Source organism: Acomys minous (genome assembly GCF_964271855.1).
Source record: "Acomys minous genome assembly, chromosome: 6".
Taxonomy (NCBI): domain Eukaryota; kingdom Metazoa; phylum Chordata; class Mammalia; order Rodentia; family Muridae; genus Acomys; species Acomys minous.
The window spans coordinates 121,665,036-121,675,627 of NC_140487.1; the positions used below are offsets into that span (position 1 = coordinate 121,665,036).

Below are 10,592 nucleotides of genomic sequence, written 5' to 3' on the forward strand. Positions count from 1 at the left end.
GGGAGGGCAGGGAGAGAGCAGTTGGGCAGGGATGATAGGGGGCACGGGGGTCAGGGAGAGGAGGGAGAAGAGGGAGGGTAGGAGGGCAGGGAGGGCAGGGGATCAGGAAGGGCAGGGAGGACAAGGGAGGGGAGGGAGGGGAGGGAGAGGAGGGTAGACAGGGAGTGAGGAGCCATTGCACAATACATACATATCAGAAGAATACACAGTATTCTATCCATGCCCACTTTTCTCCATTTTTAAAGAGTTTTTTTTATAGGCATAGTCGTGGGGGGGGGGGTGCGCCCACGCGCATGCGCATGCTGTGGATGTGCACATGTTTGAGGGTGCTCTAGAAGGCTAGAAAAGGGTGTCAGATCCCCTGGAGCTGTAGTTGTAGGCCATTTGATGTGGATGCTGGGACCTAGGTTAGGTCCTCTGCAAGAGCAGCACGTTCTCTTAACAAACAACTGAGCTATCTCTCAGTGGTTAAACCATTTTGATGTTTAAAAATGTCTAGGAGCTAAGGATGTGGGCCAGTTGGTAGCTTGCTTGCCTGGCATGCAGAAAGCTCCAGGTTCAGTTCCCAGCACCAGCACCATATAAATGGGGCATGGTGGTACACAATCTGTAGTCCCTGGAAGTGGAGACAGGAGGATCAGAGGTTCAAGATCATCCTCAGCTACATAAGAAGTTTAGGGCCGCCGGATGCGGTGGTGCACGCCTTTAATCCCAGCACTCGGGAGACAGAGGCTGGCAGATCGCTGTGAGCTCCTGGGCAGCCTGGTCTACAAAGCAAGCCCAGGACAGCCAAGGCTAAACAGGAAACCCTGTCTCGAAAAACAAACAAACAAACAAAAAAAAAAACCTTTGGGGCCAACATGGGCTATGAAAGACCCTGTCTCTAATATAATTTAAAAAATAATTCATACAGGAAGTAAGTTATAATACACGGGTGTATAATTTTTTAAGATGAGGCCAGTCATAATGATACACATCCGTAATTTCAGCACATAGGGAGCTGAGGCAGGAGGATCATAGGTTTAAGGATAACCTGAGCTCTGAAAACAATAGTCAAAGCACACGGGACACGTACTTTGAGCAGGAGTCAGCACTGACAGCAAATACAGAACTGACCTAGCAAACACCGAATTTCCACATGGGATAGAAAACATGCACATAATATCTTTATATGTAAAAATTGGTATCAAAGTACATGACAGCAAGCTGGCCGTGGCAGCGCATGCCTTTAATTAATACCAGTACTCGGGAGGCAGAGGCAGGTGGATCGCTGTGAGTTCAAGGCCAGCCTGGTCTACAAAGTGAGTCTAGGACGGCCAAGGCTACACAGAGAAACCTTGTCTTGAAACAAACAAACAAATAAAATAAAAAAGAGCATGACAGCAGCCAGCCACAGTGGCGCACACCTGTAACCCCAGCACTCGGGGAGGCAGAGGCAGGCTTATCTCTGTGAGTTCGAGTCCAGCCTGGTCTACAAAGCGAGTCCAGTACAGCCAAGACTACACAGAGAAACCCTGTCTTGACAAACAAAAACAAACAAACAAACAAACAAACAAACAGTATAATGGCCAGCAAGATGGATTAGTGAATAAAAGCATTTGCTGTGCAAGTCTGATGACCTGAGTTCTATTGCGTGACTGGTGGTGGAAAGAGACAACTGACTCCCACAAGTTGTCTTCTGACATCCATACGTGCATGGTGGTCATAAGTTCACCTGTTACTCTCACAGAAACATAATAAAGGTGGCAGTAGTAGTGGTGGTGGTGGTGGCGGCGGCAGCAGCAGCAGCAGCAGCAGCAGCAGCAAGAGCAGCAGTGGTAATAAATTTTAAAAGAGGGCCAGTGATGTGGCTCAGTGGATAAAGGTGCTTGCTGCGAAGACTGACAGTCCTAATTAGATCCCCAGGACCCACGTGGTGGAAGGAACCATATCACTGGCTGAAACAATGATCTGAAAAAGAACCAAGGACCTGGGAGTAAACGACGTTATAATTGAAATTCAAAGTATAGTATTAACTAGTTAGGACCAGACAGCAGGTGAGATACAGCTGAAAAGAGAATTTGTGAATTAGCAAGGGGCTAAAACCCACACTTCTGAGGGAGAGGGAGGGGGGAGGGAGGGAGGGAGGGAGGGAAGGAGGGGGGAGGGAGGGAGGGGGGGAGGGAGGGAGGGGGGGAGGGAGGGAGGGAGGGAGGGAGGGGGGAGGGAGGGAGGGGGGAGGGAGGGAGGGAGGGAGGGAGGGAGAGAGATGGAAAATGGAAAATACAAAAGAGAGACTGGAGATAAAGCATACAAATCTAGCAGGAGGAGGTTTTAGGACAGCAGAGACTCGAGCTCAAGGACAGAATAGTTGAGAGTTTTCCAGAACAGGCAAAAACCCTCCAACTCTCAATGAATCTCAAACAGGATAAATAAAGAGATGTCTATCTAAACACACCTTGGTCTAAGCACAGCCTATCTAAGATAGAGTAGAAATCTTAAAAGCAACAGGAGATAAAAAGGCTGCTGAGGGATGTCGAGTCGACAGCTGGAGAGGTTCTCACCACACAACTCTGGAGCCAAGACGGGCACATCACACCTTCAAAAAGACGACGGAAGACAACTGCCATCCGAGCATCCGAGCATTTGAAAGCTTCTCAAACGATTTCCCAAGAACAGGAGCAGAATAAAGACGTTTTCTGACAAGCAGAAACGGCCAGAGTTTGCAGCCAAGCACCTCATTCAGCTGAGTCCTGAAAAACAAACCTCAAGAGGAGCGATTGGTGCAAGCTGACGCCGGGCAACTGGGGTGGTAAATGCAGACACACACGGCTGTGTACATATGAGCAAGTGCATTGGCGTTGGGTGCATACGCAGGGCGGACGTGTATTCAAAGTCCTGGAATTGTACAGGGGGAGGGTGCAGGGTAACAATTATAATCTAAATATACATGTCAAATTTTCTATGGTAATTATATGGGATTAGAAATAGCATTATTATAACTTCGACATTAATAGAGAAAAATAGAATAATGTGGGGGAGGGGTGAGCTTCAGTCAACAATGGGAAGAAGAGAGGGAGGGGAAACTAGGGACCAAACACAAGAGGTTCAAGGTCAAACAGCACATTTAGAGATCAAGTAAGACTCCCACTCCCGCCCCAAAATCCAGTGCCTTTCCTCCTCAAACAGCACATTCTACCTCCATCACAGCAAAACCAAAAAGATGATGAATCCCCCAACCGTAAGTGAAGCCCGTTGTCTCAGATTGATTTCTGTGGCTGCGAGAAACACCATGACCCAAAGCAAGCTGGGGGTGGGAAGAGTTTGTTTACATGTCCCAATCACAGTCCATCATAATTGGTCATCAAGGGAAGTCAGGGCAGGAACTCAAGGCAGGAACCTGGAGGCAGGAATGGAAGCGGAGGCCATGGAGGAGTGCTGCTTACATGCATACAGGTACACACAAACACACAAACACACACATACACACAGAGAGAATATATTTATTGTTAAGATTTACTTTTATATGTGCATACATTATATGTGTGTAGATATATGTAAGTTTGTGCACATATGCACATAGGTGCCTGCCACTCCCAGCACGCATGCCACTGAGAGAAATCCCTGTGGTAAACTGTGGGCTCTGTGTTCACCTGTGGTGACACAATGCTCCACTACAGTGAAGAGTTTGAGGATAGGGCAGGCTCTCTGTGCACTCGGAGGTGAGGGTCCAGGAAGTCTCTGCGGCTGCCTCTTAACTTTTCTATGGCCCTAAGATGAGTTCTTAAAAGAGAAAATTAAAAAGGGGCAAAAGTCAAAAAGGAGCCAATCTGATTATGTCCTCTGCTTAAAAATGTGTCCTCATAGCCGGGTGCAGTGTCACACTGCTATAATCCCAGCACTCGGGAGGCAGAGGCAGGTGGCGTCCTGTGAGTTTGAGGCCAGCCTGGTCTACAAAGAGAGTCCAGGACAGCCAAGGCTAACACAGAGAAACCCTGTCTTGAGAAAACAAACAAACAAACAAACAAATAAACAAACAAAACCAATAAATGTGTCCCCACGAGAGAACATTCACAGCAGCTTACCCAGAAAAAAGCCTAAACCTGGCTGTCACCTGAGCAAGAATGAGCTCACCGTGCACTATGACAAGGAATAATAAACACAGGTTAAAGAGAATGAGCTTCTACAGAGAACAGCACAAGTGAATCCTATGATCAGGGAAGGATGGGGAAATCAGGACCAGGGCCAGGGAGAAGGCTCAGCGTGCGAAGGAGCTGGCCTCCTAGTCTCATGACCTGACCTCATGTCCCAGAACCACACACACACACACACACACACACACACACGCACACGCACACGCACACGCACACGCACACAGAGCCGGATAAAAGGAAGAGTGTTTATAGTAAGATAGAATCATATGAAACTCAGGGGCAGTGAGAAATGAAGCTGTGATCTTTAACAGGAAGGGCACAGGAGCTGTACGGACTGCTACAGTGATGTTCTGTGTATATGTACGCTGGGCCACAGTTATCCGGACATGTTTGGGTAGAAAGTCAACTGCACCCTTAAGATACGGGCTTGATAAGCTATATCTCAAATATACTTAAATGTGGCCCGTTTCTTGGTGACTCTCAAGCAAAATCCGAATCTCTTAGCAGTCAATTTAATTTAGTTCCCCATCATGCCAGAAACAGCAAACAAGATGACCCTCTGTCTGCCTGCCCAGTTCAGATGCTTGATTAAAAAACAAAACAAAACAAACAACAAACAAACAAAAAAACAGGTGGATCTATGTGGGAACCTCCTGGTATCGGCCCCCAGGGGTACCCAGTCACCAGAGGGTTGGCATCCTTGATCCCTGGATACCTTCCAGGCCACTTTGGTGAATCTGCCTTACCCTCCTGCAGGTGTGTCCTCCTCCCTCCCCCTCCCCCCTCCCCTCTCCCCCCTCCCCTCTCCCCCCTCCTTCACTTCACCCTGGCTGCTGCAGTGGACCCACCCCTCACCGTTACACACTTTACGGCCATTGTCAAACATAATGATTCTTACCCTGGAGAGAAATTGGGTTCCATTTTATATTTTATTGCCTCAAAAAGGACATTTTTTACCTTCCCACAGTCCGTAGCCAGCAGGAACAGGACGATAAATCTCAGGAAAGGTTTCCACCAAGATAGATGGTCCAGCCAGGAGACCACACTGTTCCAAGCAGGAATAAACAAGCAGTCAGTCCTGCTCTCCCACTCCCCTACCGGTGACCTGTCCTCAGCTCTACCCGTGCAACATCAGGGAACACAGATAAAGGAGGGGCTGTGGCTCCAGGTCCTGAGAAACCTGCCTCTCCGCCAGCGTTTATACCTGCATTTATTTACTTATTTATTTTTTAATTTATTTTTGGGTTTTTGAGATAGGGTCTCTCTGTGTAGCCTTGGCTGCCTGGACTCACTTTGTAGACCAGGCTGGAACTCACAGCCATCCACCAGCCTCTGCCTCCCGAGTGCTGAGATTAAAGGTGTGCACCACCACGCCCGGCTATACCTGCATTTAAAGATGTAGAATGCTTCCTTAGTACAGCATCAGTCCTTGGGTTCGTCTGTGAATGGTATGGTCCATACGTGGGACACCCAGAACTCAGAAACCGGATGCTGAAGGATTAGTTCAAGGTCAGGCTGGCAGGACGACTCAATGAGTAACCTGAGTTTGAACCCTACAGCACATGCAGATGTGTAAGGAGAGTCCTGATGCCACAGGATTGTTCTTTGATCTCCACATGTGCACCTCGGCACACACATGCCCCCGACACACGCATCATGCACCCGTACACACAATAATTTTTTTTTTGAGACAGGGTTTCTCTGTGTAGAACAGGCTGGCCTTGAACTCACAGAGACCTGCCTGCCTCTGCCTCCCAAGTGCTGGGAATTACAGGCATATGCCAACGCACCCTGCACAATAACTTTATTTTTAATTTTACAAAAAAAAAAAAAAAAAAAGAACTCAAGGTCATCCTTAGCTATGAATTGGATTTGAGTCCAGCCTGGGCTATGTGAGTCCTGTATCAAAATGAAAGGACATCATTCCCCTGAGAAACACAGATGGTTTCTCCAGTGCATGCATGCTTCCTGCTTGACTTCATGTAATGCCAGACAGCCCTCATTTGCTCCATTGTATGGGTGGAAAGACGCAGGCTGCCTGTGAATGTCAGCCCTGCAGCCACTGAGAAACAAGCCGGTGAACACACACACACACACACACACACACACACACACACACACACACACACACACAGAGTCTTCCAAACATTAGCTATCATTCCTTTTTCTGTAAGATTATTTTGCGTGTGTGAGTGTTTGCCTGCAAGTGAGTGCCTCATGTGTGCAGTACCCAAGAAGGCCAGGAGAGGCAGCAGATCCCCTGGAACTGGAGTAACAGATGGTTGTGAAATGCCGAGCTGAGTGGGTGCTGGGAACTGAATCTAGGTCCTCTGCAAATGCAACAAGTACTCTTAACTACTGACCTATCACCTCTCCGGCCTGCTTGACTGCCTGCCTGCCTCCCTGCCTTCCTCCCTCCTTCCCTCCCTCCCTTCCTCCTTCCCTTCCTTTCCTTCTTTCTTTCTTATCTTTTTTAGTTTGCTGTTGCTGCTGGATCTTTTTGAGGGTCTCTACCTATGTAGCTCAAGCTGGCTTCAAACTTATGATCCTCCTGCCTCAGCCTCCAGAGATGGGGTTCCTGGAGTGTACCACAATGCACATCAACCATTATCCCCTGCTAATGCAGTTGATAACATGGGGTTTTACTGGCAGGTATTTAATAACAAGACCACAGAGTTGTAACACTCTGTTCCACAACCCCATATATCGCATGATTTCCATATATATGAAATACCCAGGACAGGAAAATCCAAGGAGACAAAGGAAATGCATTAGCAGTTGCCCAGGGCTGGGACACAGCATTGTGAGGGACGGAAATGGCTCCTACGGGGAAAGAACATCCTGAATCCCGTGCTGGTGATAGCTGCTCAGTGCTGACTCCACTAAAAAAAAAAACCACTGGACCGTGCGCTTGGGCTGGCTGACTTTATGGTATGTAAATGGAATTCAGTAGAGTGCTTTTAAATAAAATCATTAGTCTTCCTCAGCCTGTGTGCCCACCACATACTGGAAGTTGTAAGAGCTGCTCATGTCGCTGTAAAGAGACTGGAAGTGTGAATGAAAATATTCCAGCCCAAAGATTAGCATGGGAAACCCTCCTTTGAGCGCATCTGTTACGGTTAGTAATTAAGTGTCCCCCTCAAAGGGCTCAGGGGCTAAGGGTTCCGTCCACTGCTGGTGGGGCCACTGGGTCATGAGTGAGATGGCCTTGCCCTTCAGTAGGGTCACTGGGGGCATGCCTTTGAAGGGGATATCTTCTCTCGGGCTTCTTTCTCTCTCTCTCTCCCTCTTGCTCACTCTCTTTTTCCCTCTTTCCTTCCTAACACAAGGTGAGAACTGAGCAGCACTCTCAGGATTGTCACTAATTTACATTGAAATAGCCCCATGTGAGCTGAAAGGCCAGATGGCACAAACCTGCAATCCCATGGTGGGGGGAAGAGGGGGGCTTAGTTAGAAAAGTTCAAGGCCCGTTTGGGTGACAAGAGTGAGCTTAAGACCAACTCGAGCAAATTAGTGAGACCCTGTCTCAGAATAAAAGGCAATTAAGAAGAGTGACAATAAGAAATAAGTGCCGGGCGTGGTGGCACATGCCTTTAATCCCAGAACTTGGGAGGCAGAGGCAGGTGGATCTCTGTGAGTTCAAGACCAGCCTGATCTACAGGTGAGTCCAGGACAGTCAGGCCTACACAGAGAAACCCTGTCTTGAAAAACAAACAAACAAGAAAGAAAGAAGATAGCTGGGCAGTGGTAGTACATAACTTTAATCCCAGCACACAGGAGGCAGAGGTGGGCAGATCTCTGTTGAGTTCAAGGCCAGCCTGGTTAACCAAGCGAGTTCCAGAACAGCCAGGGCTACATAGTGAGACCCTGACTCAAAAAAGAAGGACGATAAAGAAGTGCCTTGGTCTTATCCTCTCTAGGATTTTACGGTGTGTTAGATAGGAGAAGGTGCCAGGCAGACAGAGCTTTTGTGGCCTGGGAAACCACACAGCCCCGGGCAGGACCACAGCAGATCCATCCTTAGCCTGTCTCGCGGACACTTCCCAGGCAGGCCTCTCACACGTTCTGAGATCTGATTCTGCCACCTCCAGAGGCCACACTGCCCCTAGCGTGATACTTTGACCCCTAATGCCCTCAGCATGGCCCCAGACAGCAAGCTGGCAGTGAGGGGAGTAAGGATACCAGATGTACCTGTGAGCAGGTTCCTCTCACCCTGGTGAGGCAGGACAGTCAGACAGTAAAAATGGCTCAGAGTCCCTGAGCAGCAGGCCGGGCCCTGGACTTGTCGCTGCGGATGCTTCCACCCCCAGTACATGCTCAGCTGCCTCCAAGGCCTTTGTGTGGGTGACAGGAAGGAAATAGAACTTGTGGGGGCCTAAGGCACTGGGCTGTGTCCTTGGATAGTTGGGAACAAAGGCTCATCACTGTGACAACCAAGTCCTTCAGGTGGGGAGAGTCTGTGAGGCTCCCTCACCATGCTGCTGCCGAGTCCCTAGGCAGAGGCCCAGGGCCTTAGGGAGAACAGAAGCAAATAGAGACCCTATGAGCTGGCTCAGTGTGTAACGGCACTGACTCCTTTACCCGCACACTGTCCTCTGACTTCCACATACAGGCTGTGGTGTGCATACACATACACAGTAAATAAATACATGTTTAAAAGAGTTTGTAAGGAGAAACGGCTGACGATCGCAGCAGAGATGTCTACCCTGTGAGGCAGGAAGGGCACATGAAAAGTAAACATGGTAGGTGGTCCAGCTGGTCACAGAGAAGCTGCCAGGAGCCCATGGCACACCCCAAAGCCCTGAAAGAAAGGCTCACCGTGTACAAGAGAGGGCTGACTGCCTCACAGAAGACCACGGCTGAAGCCAGGAGGAGCAGAGTACTGAGCTGCAGTGGGTCATGGCTGCCAGGGAGTCAGCACGTGGCTCCTCTTCCTTCCTGAAGCCGGAATGGCAAGGCAGAGCCTCAGAGGTGAGCAAGGACTGGAGATAAGACAGGGCTAGAAATCTAAGATGGTTCCAAAAGGCTTTGTGGCTTTACTCATGTACTGGCCACCTCTGGACCTCAGGATCACATGGTAAAGATTGATTTTCTTCTCCTGCCTCCCTGGGTTCCAAAAATGAAAAACCTGAAGCAGGAAGGTGCCATGGGTACCTCAGAGTAGTCAGCCCCACAGTCCTGCCCACCTCTCCCTTTGCAGCCTCCTGGGCCCTCTTCATACTCAACGGTGGTTACAGCCAGCCAGCAGTAAGATGTACATCCCAGCTCTGGCTTCTAGTCTCTCAAACACATTTCTTTCTTCCCAGTATCTTCTCCTCTGCACACCCACCAATAGCTCCCACTCGCCACACAGCCAAAAAGTCCCCTCAAGTTGGACCCTTTCCATGGTTCCCTTTTCTCCAAGTTGGGATGGCCATCCTTCCCAGATCCCTCAGGCCTCTGACTTCTCAGATGGATTTATGGCATGACCACCCGCTCACCCAGAGGTCCTTCGGAGGAAGGTTCCACTTCTCCTCTCTTTCTTTGTCTCTGGAACATGGAGCTTCTAGAATAGAAAGAGCCCTCAATACATGTTGGCTCAGCAAGAGGATGGTTTGCAGTAGATGGATAGTTTTGGTGGTTTGGGGGAGATGGACAGATGGACAGATGGGTGGATGGGTAAATGGGTAGATGAATGGACAGATGGGTGGATGGATGAACAGTTTGGGCCAGCTGGGTCTTTGGATAGGATGATGGGTGGGTGGGTAAATGGACAGATGAGTGGGTAAATAGATGGGTAGAAGGGTGGGTGGATGGATCAATGGTTGTTGGATGGATGGATGGATGGATGGATGGATAGATACACATACATAGTCTTCAATTTTTTTAGACGGTTATGATTTCTTGATTTACTGATTGATACACTAGTCACTTGGTGCACTGCATACAAATAACTGTTTCTGCAGGTATCCGAACCCTTAGCCCAAACACACAAGGGTCTCTGTCACGCACAAAAGTCCAGATGTAGACAGTATTGGGCTAGGAAGGGCTTTCCATCTAGGTGTTGGGACTCTAGGTCTTTCTGTCTCTGCTCCACCATCAAGGCCTCTTCAGTCAGCGTGGCTAGTGATGCTTCACCTACCACAGCTACGGTCTAGGCAGCAGGAAGACGGAAGGGAGAAAGTCTTCCTTGATGTCCAGTGTTTCAGATAGAGACACCCATCTCTGGGATCTATGCTTGGGGTACGTTCCCTTGAGAGCACTGGTGAAAGGAGAACAGGGAGCCTCTGCGTTTGTACCCCTGGTGACATGTCCCAGGGCGGGAGAGGCCGAGCCTCGGCCATCTGTGAGTCTTCTCTTTGCCCAAACGGCCCAGGCCGCCAGTGTGTGCTGCTCATGCTCACAGTTGCTACATCACAGCTTCACTGGGTGTCTGTTACAGCTCCTCCCTTTGCCAGCCGTATACCCTTCACACACCTC

General features: G+C 49.2%; 1 long non-coding RNA gene across 1 annotated transcript; it reads right to left on the minus strand.

The window, feature by feature from the left end:
* Window positions 1–3,357: 3,357 nt before the first annotated feature.
* On the minus strand, window positions 3,358–9,040 carry LOC311599229. The gene is made up of 4 exons (XR_014779824.1): window positions 8,952–9,040; window positions 5,091–5,178; window positions 4,065–4,119; window positions 3,358–3,379 (listed from the first exon to the last, which is right to left on the minus strand). It is a non-coding gene; the product is annotated as an uncharacterized lncRNA (long non-coding RNA).
* Window positions 9,041–10,592: the final 1,552 nt, after the last annotated feature.